At 40.2% G+C, this 11,719-nt stretch overlaps 1 long non-coding RNA gene across 2 annotated transcripts; it reads right to left on the minus strand.

Moving 5' to 3' along the window:
• Positions 1-9,534: 9,534 nt before the first annotated feature.
• On the minus strand, positions 9,535-10,598 carry LOC127380625 (uncharacterized). Of its 2 annotated transcripts, XR_007888541.1 has the most exons (3): positions 10,106-10,586; positions 9,989-10,036; positions 9,535-9,791 (listed from the first exon to the last, which is right to left on the minus strand). It is a non-coding gene; the product is annotated as an uncharacterized LOC127380625 (long non-coding RNA). The 2 variants fall into 2 exon arrangements; XR_007888540.1 differs by lacking the exon at positions 9,989-10,036 and having other exon boundaries at positions 10,106-10,598.
• Between the last annotated feature and the right edge of the window lie 1,121 nt (positions 10,599-11,719).

Raw genomic sequence — 11,719 nt, forward strand, 5'->3', positions numbered from 1 at the left:
AATCCAAACCTTCATTCCTAGAACCATGTCTAAACATGATATATTATCTAACTTACATTGGAGGTAGCTGAAGTTATTATTATTTGAGTTTCCTGTCCTCTCAGCCTGTCTGAGAGACTCACCATGGCTGAGAGGTTCCCCGCAACATTGTCCCTGTGATTGCATCTCTCAGGGAGTCCATTGCCCTCTCCCAGTCCTAGATTGTTGTTGTTTGCATGGTAAGTAATCAGTTTCCAATCAGGAAAAGCCTTAATACTAATAGTCATAATAACCAGGTGGCTCAAAGGTTGTCCCAACACACAAGCCAGCTGATAAGATAGGAACGTAAAAACCTATGAGAGAAGCCATGTAGCAGTTCCTTTAAGGTAGTGTGAATATGTCAAAGGGAGGCAGCAGAAATAGGTATTTGGCATAGGGTGGGTCATCTGTCTCTGGCAGTACCTCCAGCAGATGGAGTATCTTCGAAGTTTGAGCATCACTGTGAATCCATGGACATCAAAAAGAAATACAGCTCAAAGAATGGGACGCCCTCCTTTCCTTCAAGAGCACAGCTTATTTCATCTACTGACATACTCGGCAAAAGACCCTTCTTTCTGTGTCCAAAAGAGGGCTCATGCCAAGGGTAGAGTAACTGTGTGTCTTTATTCGACTTTCTCTTAAGCACGTTCCTCACTAGGTGGCCATGGCAGCATAATAACAAACACTGTGTATCATTAGATCTTCCCTTATAAAAACTGCAGGACATCAGGGTCTTGGAAGGATTTGTAGTGGTGTGGTTGAGTAACTCTTTTGCACTTTCATCACATTCCGCTTGCACTTAGAATATGCTGTTATTATGAAACTTTCTATTGAGGCATGCTGATAATCTTTTGCAACTCCCTTTTAAAGAGAAGTGTAAGGGGTCAGTACTTCTTCCTATCAAGTCTATAATAAAGAATTACAATGATTTTATCACGTGTTTGTATAATTGCTTTCTCCTGAGTGTTTGTAAACTCTGTAGGAGGCTCTTTAACAACCACTGAAGTGCAACTCCTTGAGACAGAAGCCAGAATCTGTGTAACACCCTAACCTTGAAGACCAATTTAGAAGAGAAAGCAAGGCAAAATACCATCTCCATTTGAAACTGAAGCCAAAAGGTAGATGGACACAGTCAAAATATAGTGGTGGTAGTAGTACCCTTATACTGTTGCAAAAATTGCAATGGAAATCTACAGCTCATGCTCATAATCTTTTTCTGTACTTCTCATTTGATACAAAACAGTGCCAGTAAATGAACAAGCCTCCTTAATACCAAGCTGAGGTACTGATTTCCTATTATTTCTATATTTCCACTGCACAAATGCCTGGAGACTTTCATTAGAATACAGTCCAACTGTATTCATTTCTACAAAATCACAGGGCTTCTGAAATTGAAAGAGAAAACTAACCCTACTTAGGCAGGAAAGAATTTTCCCTGTAACGGATTGAATTTTTCTTGGTGATGTCTGTCTCCAAATAGGCATCAGGCTTTATGTCCTGGATGGCAACATGAAGTATAATCTGCTGTCATCTCCTCATGACAACATGTAAGCCAAAACACTTACAAACAAACCAAAATATTTTCTTCTGGATCAGGAGTTTGAATTAGATGACTGAATTTTCCTGGCATGAGAGGATTATTCCTTGTCTTTCACCTAATCCTCCTCTGTTATACAATATATATAGTTACACATAGTTTTTTGTTTCCCATGGGTTTGAAAAGATTGCTTTTCCACTGGGTTTCCCACATCACTGTGATACTTCCCCTTGATTCTCTGGTTTCGTCTGCTCAATTCTGTGTTTATAGTGTGTCCAGTAACCTGAATGGAGTTACAGTTTTAGACCTGTCATTACTCTTTGGATATACTACTGGAGTCCCGAAGGTCTTGTATTCAACCTGTAAGATCTTTTCTTCCATCATCCTCCATCCATTGTGTCAAACTAGTTTTTCCCACAAGCGTTTCAATTGCGAATTGGTATTTAGCATTTGCTAAGGACTTTAAAGCCTTTGGTTTCCATTTGTCACTTGATCTTTCTACCTCAGATCATAGAAGCACACTGAGCCTTGGAAGCACTTTTGCAGATCTTCTCCTATGTATTTGATCCTTTGATCTTAAGTATCCTTTGCAGTCACAATTGTTTTAACAAGATAATACAGGTTTAAATCTTCTCCATTATAATTTGAGCTGATGAGGCACAGTATGTTCACCCCCATAAATGGCAGGAGATTTTGAAGTCCTGCAATATGAGTCATTTCCTGTTTTCTGTGTCCTTTTCATAATATGAGCACCTTCCTCAAACAATGTTTTTTTCAAGGCACAATACCTATGTCTCTGTCTTGATTAATATCTGACAGTCCGTGACTACCTATTGCTGTTGCATTTCAGCAAACATTTTACTTGGCTTTTCCATGACGAGTCGGGTGTTTTAGGCATCGGTGGGCTTTTGAGTTTGTTTGGCTGTTGGTTTTTTCCATGATTTTCAGGTCCATAGTGTTATTCAATTATTAGCAGACAAAACAGTGGTGTTTTTTCATCTTTATTACTGAATATAAAGAGTTACGATCACTTCATTTTTTCAGCTTCTGTTAAGATCAGTGAAATTAATCTTTTCTTGACTGAAATGTCAGCACAACGAAGTTCATATAAAGTTTTTTAGTTGCAGATATTTTCTGAGGTTTATAGTCTGTTTCAATACATTTACAATCAGTAAATATATTTTTTGAAATTAAATAAATTCTTCACGTAGTATTAAAAAATTATTAGATTTTTCCACATAGCAAAAATAGCTTGGTATTAAAGTGTCTTCAAGGAGCTTAGCAAGTTTTTCTAGAACTAGTTGTGAGTTTCTGTTATTTTGAATCTGTATATGTCATATCTAAATGCACACACTAAGCACAAGAGGATGTAAACTGTTAGCAGTCCAGTTCCAGACCTGTCTTTTTTATTCACTACCCACTTACACAGGGTTTGGTCCTTCTCTTGGTGAACCACTAATAAATCTCACAGTGATTTCTGTATAAACAAAGCTAAGTTATAATGGTTTCCTCTCATACATCATGCACCCTCTTTGCTTTATCCTCTACAGTGACTCCTTGCACATGATTCCTGTTTTTTACAGTGTTCTGTTAGTTTTGTCTTTCTTTTTTTTCTTTTTTTTCTTTTCTTTTCTTTTCTTTTCTTTTCTTTTCTTTTCTTTTCTTTTCTTTTCTTTTCTTTTCTTTTCTTTTCTTTTCTTTTCTTTTCTTTTCTTTTCTTTTCTTTTCTTTTCTTTTCTTTTCTTTTCTTTTTCGTTCCCTTCCCTTCCTTTCCCTTCCCTTCCCTTCTCTTTTTAATTTGCTCTCAGCTGTGGTTTCTTGGTGCATCACTTTATGTTGCTTAGTGTCTTAAGACTGTCAACAAGCTATTGCAAACATTTTTTCAGTAAGTTTTTGTTGAATTAATCTGATTTGGTGTGTCGTTTCAAGTGGAGAATATGCAGTGCTGTACCAAGTATTTTTACATAATGTTTTGTTATTGTGGAGGTGCCTATGGATTTGTATAGGCAGAAATGGCCTGCAGCTTCTCTTTATTTTCAAAAATAGCTGAAGACTAATTCATTAATGATAACCAACAATCACCATCTTGAGATATTTGAGATACTCCAGTGTTTCCTTGTACGTCTCTAGGAAGGATGATGTAATTCATCAGAAAATGCTGGCTTCTTAGTACAAAGGAACATGAATGAAGTAACAATTAGAGTAGAGGTGTTCTCAGGGAAGTCTTGGCAGAGCTCACCTAGCTGGAGGGATCTCGGAAATGGGGAGAGCTGTGGCCTGAAGTCAGGTTACGAGGGTGACAGGGGAGAACAAATTGGGCAGGGGAGATGACACAGAGGGTGCTAATCAGGAAACCACAGGAGGCTTTTCAACCAGATACAAAGCACTGAACCAATCAGAAACTCCCCCTGCCTTGCAATCTAAGCAGCAATCTAATTTCTAGCCAAAAAAGTAAGCACAGGTCCCAGAATGGTACATTTTCTTAAATACATGAGCAAGCCAACAGCTTTTAAAATTACTTACAGCCTCTTATAATTTTACCCTTTCTTTTTAAAATAAATAATCTCTCCCTGAGGATGGCTACAGGATGTTTCATGAGATACGACTTCCCATACAAACAATAGCTCTACCACTCTAGCTCAGCACACACAGGGAAGACCCTGGTGCCCAGCAGCTAGATCACACCATTGGGATTTGGTGGCCAGGGTTCAATTTTGAGGCAGCTGGCTGAATATCCTATAAAAATGACACTATGTATTTATGGTATTATTACCCTCCTTTCTTCATCTATAAATTTGGACAAGAAAATAAGCTCCTTTACAGAACATTTCTAGTGATGGAAAGCATCATGAAGAGCTAGACATTGCTATAGAACCATACTGTGAGGCAGAAATAGTGTGAAACTTTAGCTCTGTGTGCTGGATTGTGTCTTACTATCAAAGCAGAGAAAGTTGATATTAGAAAACTTCCTTTTGCCCTTTAGACACCAGAAGCTTCCTGCTTGCAGAGCACGTTGGCAGGTGGCTGCCAGCTGACATGTGGAAGGCACTTACCCTGTTACAGACATAAGTAACACTGGCTGCTTCTACATAGCTTCCTTTTATTCTAAAGTTGCATTGTCTGCTAAGATCATATTCTGGTCAAACTCAATCAGATCCTAACTCTTCCTCAATACAGGCTGAAGGCATGGCCCTGCTGGGCTGCCCATGACATGTGAGGAACAGCAAAATTAGACTGTACATAATCTATGTGCTTTGGGAGCAGACAGTGCAGGGGCACACTCTGCCAGATGCTATTACTGCTAGAGAAAACAGGGCAGCCCAGATCTGCCAGCCATTCCCGCACTAAAACCATGAAGTTGCAATAGTTCAGCTGCACAAGCTAATGTAGCCCTGAGACTGTACTAGCAACATAGAAAAGGTTATTTTTTTTTCCCCATGAGAGCCATGAAAAGGCCTTTCCACCAGTATGAGTAATCAGGCTTAGTGGAGGTTCCAGCATTTACCCTTCTGAGATATAAAATCAGAGTAGTTTTTCTTTCTTGCATAAAAATGAAGATGTGGGGCTACTAGTAAAAATATCCTATCAATTCAGCAAGTAGAAAAAAAAATGAGCTTCATCCCATTGTGTAATTCAGATATTCATATATATCAGGAAAGGAACAGGTAAGCTCTGCCTAGGTGTTACATGGAGCTACAGGCTTTAAAGGGTTATAGACTCTTAAGCAAAAAACAAAGCATGGTTTAATTAATAACTTAAACAAGAGATTGAATAGGTCCAGGGCAAAAGTTGAGATTATAACCATCTATGTTTTAGCAAACATGTAATGGTATTTTTCTCTCCCCTCTCAAAATGAAGGCCTCTTTCCTAATCCAATATTCCTCAGCAGTACATTTCCAGGAGAAATATATACTTGCCAATACAACAAATTAGTTACACAATTCAAGTGTTATGACATGAAAAAAAGTTTGTGCAGCTCCTACAATCTTGTTTTGACTAAAGTTTAGTGAGAACTTTATTAGCTGCCCAAACAGTCTTCATATAACCTCCAAGGCACAGGCACTTGGGGAGCTCTCCACAGGCTGCAGATGCTTCTCTGAGGCCATACTGCTGCCAACAGCAGGGACCTTGTCTTTATGCCCACTCCTAGCTACATGCTCCCACTGCGACCTGATCAAATGCAGTGGGAAAGCTCCAATCCCTGTTGGAAGACAAACCTTGCAGAAGGAAGGTTCCTGACAGATCAGCAAGTTGGTCTCACTCCTTTGGCTGCAGCCTATGGGCAGAGCTGGCACAGGTGAAGTGGCAGGAGCACATAACTCTCCCCTCCTCTCCATGGCAGCACAGTCTTAGGTCAGCTTGAGCCATTCCTGCAGTCCTCAGTGTGAATTTAAACCATTGCAGGCTATGCAGACAACAGGCACTGGTAAACTTTATGTCTACAGGAAAATGCCTCTATTTCCACAGCCTACGCTTCTCCATCTTAATTATGTAAATTAAGCAGAAAAAAAAAAAAAAAAGGACTATTTAACTCTAGCAGTTTTCTTCCATTTTTAGTTTAGCTCTATTTCTGAAAAAAAAAAAAAAATAAAAATTGTGCAAATATTGATATGAGCAAATAGTTACCACCGAGACCTATCTTGATTTGTAAACAGAATCTGTAAGGCAGAATCTCTACCTTGTGACAAAGAGGACAGCCATCTGCTTGGGGTACAGCTATTTCAGATTCTGCAGACAAGTGATAAAAAACCTCTTTTAGTGGGAGAGATTAATTCAACCATGCAAAGGTAATTTCAGCCTAGGAATTCCACCCACCAAATCTATGGAAACAGGATACAAAATTGCAAACATTACATCATCAAAATTAAATCACTTAATAATACCCTTGTGTAAATGAAACAGGAACCAGCAGCTTTGGAGAGTGTATGACATCTTCTCTAGACACCACATGCACTCTTGGGCGCATTACAGTGTTCTGGGAGTTCATAACAAGCAGATTGTCTGTCCACAGGTGAGACAACCTTCCATTGTTTTTAAATTACTTTGGTCGTACATACAACTCCAAGCTTGTTGTCTAGTTTAGTTTTTTCTTGAATGGTGATGTGGAGACTGGTACAATCCAAGTAAAAACAGAATTGTTTAAGGAAAGAAAGAAAAGTTTTTATGAAAATTGTTCAAAGACTGGTAAAATCTGACATCTTGCTAAGAACACTGATACTTCTCACCACTGTGTTCTAACTAGATCATTAACTTTTTTTTAACTAATAAATGTCAGAAGAAGAATTTCACATTGAATATTTAAATATTTCAAGTTTAGGAGGCATCCAGAATTCAAAAACTTCTAATTCATAAGCCTCCGCGAAGGATCACAGATTATCTTCTGCTACAGAAGAACCCCAAAAGTGTTAAAAGTATAGAAACTGCTTGAACTTTTTAAATTCTTCAGGGATAAATTGAGACATGAATAAAAGGTAAAATAAAATTTGTCATCTTGTGGTAGTGTAATTTTTTTTATTGTTTCTACAGCTTTTGGACTTTGGACTTTCCTTCTCAAGCTGGTTCAACATGCATATTGATTGCGCTGCAGGATACATCTTTGATTAGTCTGGATATCTTATAATTGTGTGTGCCTGAAGGAATGACAGAAAGTACATTGCCTAAGATGAGACATGGTCTGTATATAAATTCTATAACAATTCTTCCAAGTAAGCAGTCAAGGGCTGGAGGGACCTCTTTTCATAGTTCCTCTAGTTTCATTACAGATTAAATAAAACACAAAATATTTCAGTAAAACTATATGGGCATTTCCTCCTAGTTCTGTAAGGTCTAAGTTACTTCCTTATACCAAAAGTATTATAATGTGGCTTTTTTCTACCCTGTATTTTAAAAATCTGACTGCCTAGTCCAAGCTCAGTAAACCTTTCACTCTGTAGACAGTATCATCCTTACTTTTCTTTTCCTCTGCCCTATTCTTTGCATGTCTGAAATCTGGCAGCTTGGCACATCAGCTTCCATCACAGCAAGCACTATGTGTACATGTGTTGGTGAAGAAACCTGACCATGTCCTGTCTATGTACTCAGCATTCAGTCTAGTGAAGAACAGAACATGAGAGGTTCATAAATTGTTTCCTATGATCTGAACTGATCGGTGTAAAGTCTGCTCTTTGGGATTGTTTTATAATTGCTGTCTGGAAGCTTCTTTCCTGGTTGCTTCCTCCTCAGCCCTGGCATGAATCTCCTTACAGGTGTCCTCCCAGCAGAGACATATTGAAGAGTCTTTCACCTTTTGCTCTCAACTTCATGCTGAGCACAGAAGGCTTGAGGAGGCTGCTGAGGGGGAACAGGAGCCCCTTTGTCTCCCCTGTTGTGTCCTGTCCCTGCAGTGTTCCCACTGGCTGGCTTCTGGAAAAATCAATGGCTCTGCTGAACATCATGACACACTGGTGCAAGTATTGAAATGCCATTATGAGAGTCTAATCCTGTGTAATTTAGCCCATCTTCTGTCCTTTTTGTCTGCAAATCAAGCTAGACTCCTGCAGACTCGGCAGATTCATAGTGTCAGTCTAGATAACCTCTGAACTCAGCTGCCAGGACAGTGCCTGGTCTCACACTGGCAGAAGCCTGGAGTCATTTTACTGAAGCTAAAGAGTTGCTAAACAGCAGCTAAAGAGGCTGCTGGGGCAGCCACAGGGCCTGTCTGCTCATGCGTGGAGGTTACAGTTATCTGCACTGCACTGGGGTTTACCAGACAACCTGTAATACCTGAGTCCAGATGGCTAATTGTCCCCAACTGCAATCTTAGCCTGTATTTCCATAGATCAAAATTTTTCTCTATATTAAGCATTCAACCCTATGGGCAAACATTCCAACAGATCTTTATGCATATGCTGAGCCCTCTGCCTTATGGAAATTCATTATGCATTATGAAATTACTAGCAGAAACCATCCAGAATCAACAGGAATGACAGGTGACACTCACTATTTCCCTTGTTTTACTGGTCTCTTATGATCTCTCCTTACTTTCATGATTAGCACTGCTATTGATCTCTTACTGGCTACATGGAGAAAACACTATTGGAGTTGGCAGTTTCTAGTGAGACATTTGACAGTCTGCCAAAAGCTTTGCAATAGAGCAAACCTACCAGGGTTTGGGTTTGTAGTCTTTTTTTCAGTGGTACTAGCCCCTGCCCATCAATGGTGGTAACAGTAGGAAAACAGTAATGATAATACCAGGGAAGAACACGTTGACTAGACATGGGTATGGGAATAATTTTTTGGTCATTTGCCTTTCCTACAATCCTGCTTTTGAGGTGCTCAGCTGGTAGCAAAAGGCTCTGCTGCTGACCTGGTAGCAGCAGTGCTTCTGCCAGCAGAACTCGCTGATGACAGTGAAGCCACGGAGCTCATCAGCAGTGGGTGCAGAGCTCACGTCTGCAGTACCTGCTGGGTGAGCCCCCCTCACTGCTCAGATAAATCTGGTTACCAGATTAAACTTTGTTAGGTTCTTCTTTTACAGTAAGGAGCTAGCCAACTTGAGGTGTGTGCACTGACTTTCACCCCAGGTTTTTTTTTCCTCCATCCCTCTGGTAAGTAAAAAAGCTGAATGCCAAGGCATAAGCCCTTTTGTAGGACTGGAAATTGGAAGATCTTTTCCCAGAAGTCTCTGTTCTCCAAACTCCATAATCTAAGAGGAGCTGCTCATAGCACCTACATTCTGTGCCAGCTGTAAAGAAATGCCATGAATGCAGAAAAGTGCCATCAAAGTATGTTTTCAGGCAAGGCTGTTTGTCTTCTCATGATTCCCAGGACTTAACTCATTAGCTCCCATCTCTTTCCTGCATTCACTTGAGCCACAGAGAAGGTCTTTGCTGGATCAGCTGCAATATTGAGATGAAGCTTTTACACTCAGTTCCCTGTCCTCCTCTTATGAGAAGTAGGACAGTAATCCAACTGTTAAACAAGCAAGCTGAAATCAGGTGTCATTATCACAATCTTCAATTTATTTTCAGTGTAAGGTATTATTATTGAAGTTGGTGAACTGAAAAGAATAGGAATATTTGTGCCATTTTGTGTCATCCAAGGCAGAGAGCAAGACACACAGCTGGATGACTGAGAACTTTAGTTTAGCAGCAGGGCCTTAAAGAGCTCCTTCATCCACAGCCACTCCTGATCCACCTCCCCTGCTACACGTTGGTGGTAAGATTATGGCTGACAGCTGACAGAAAGAAATGAAGGTCTGTGGAAAGGAAAAGCCAGACAGCATTTTCACAACACTGTTTTTAGAGTGATACCTCCCTCGTATACTTTCAACATTGAAAATGCTCTTTAGTAGCCCAAATCTGTCCATAATGGCAACATCCAGCTGGCACCCATAAAACCAATTTTGACCCTAAACACCAGTCGTATATTTACCATCATACATAATCATCATACCTCTTAGGAGCTTTTCAGTGGAAACATCCAGCAGCACCATAAGAAACCCTTTAACAAGGCAAAGGAAAATCAGTGATAGATGTGTGCTCCATTATGTGATACAAGAGCAGTACTTACTGGAGGATGTTTCCCCATCAGGATGGCCAGGTGAGGGGTTAGTGCTGACTTCTTTTCCTCCTTCCATAGACTTTGTATCAAAGACACTCTGGTATAGAATGAGGTCCTGCTGTTATCAGTCAATCCCAGTGTCTTTGTTAGCTTTGATAGCTTGCTGCTGTCAGCTTTAAAATGCAGCTCAAGGGCAATCACGAGTTGTCCAGCCCGTTCCAATACAAACAGGTGTCTTCAAAGCAGCCAGAAGTCTGGTTTTGTCCTTGGCTTTCTCATAGCATGAGAGAGCTTTCATGAGATATTCTTCATGTGGTATGGATTTGTGTACCACATGTGACATTCCTTAGCTTTTCCTTTCACCACCTCAGTGGTTCTTCACAAAGACGTTCTGAATATTCCCTTTTTCCAGAAGGCACAATGTGCCAGGCCTCTCTCTGCCTTGCTGTCAGTAGAGATAAGTGGTGTGGCAGTCCCTAGCAGTGTTTACTGAAAGGTTGGAGTGTGCTCTCCTATGACCCTGAGAGCACACCACTGCAAACAGATTGATCCTAACCACCCACCAGCATTTAAGCAGGGAGCTGTCATCTGGTCAGCCTCAGCTCAGTGCAGTATTGGGCAGAAAGGGTGAACACATGGGGCCGTCCTTGTGCAACACTGGCAGGGCAAAGCAGCAGCTGGAAATCACCTCCCGAGCCAGGAAAGTTGTGGTGGCCTTAATGTGCTTTGAAAGAGCAACATTAAACACCTCCTGCCCTGCCAGCTCATGGCATTGTGGTACTGCAGGGTCACTTCAACACTGTGAAACTGAGCTGCATAAACCCTCTGCCACCCACACAGCAGAGCTGGGAAGGGAGGCTTTTCAGGTGTGCCCTGGAGAAGTTGTGAAACAATGTCTTTGTGGAAAGGGAGAACAGATTTACCGATTATCAACCTTTTCTAGTGTAGCAACAATTTGCATGAGGTTTTTGTGTTGTAGCAGCCCTAATTCTCACACCTTGTTGCAGGGTTTGTAATCAACATGTAGGAACAGCCAGCTTGGTACCCTTGTTTTGCCTCAGGCAACGTGTGGAATTACAACAGAGTGTGTCTGATAAAATCTAAGCCATGACCAACTTCCGACATACTATGTAAATGTTTGTAGATAGAAATACATTAATCTGCAGCACTCAGACATTGTTTTGTACTCCTTTGCTTTTTTGCCTTTTTTTTTTTTTTATAGGAATAAAAGCAGGGTTGATACAAGAAGGAAAATTACGCTCGTTGCTTTGGAAATACCACACAAGTTAAATTGGGCTGTCTTGGGCTTATTCTTTTTTTAACTTGTTTGGGGGAAAAAAAAAAAAGGACTGGCATTTTTATCCTTAATTAGATATTGATACTGAACCACAGGAGACCAAGGTATCAAGCTGTTATTGTCTGGTGAAACAATTCTGTAAAGACAGACATTTTTCTTATGCTAAATATAGGGATTTTTGCTATTCATAGAAACTAGTTATTTTTTTCCTTGTGATGTTTCTCTGGGTTGTTTTTTTTCCAGTATTCTAGCCCCCTCTATAAACCAGCTTTATTTGCCCAGTATCACTGATATTCTGATAGTTCTGCATTGTCTTTCAGGAATAG

This window comes from Apus apus, chromosome 2 (assembly GCF_020740795.1).
Source record: "Apus apus isolate bApuApu2 chromosome 2, bApuApu2.pri.cur, whole genome shotgun sequence".
NCBI classification, from domain to species: domain Eukaryota; kingdom Metazoa; phylum Chordata; class Aves; order Apodiformes; family Apodidae; genus Apus; species Apus apus.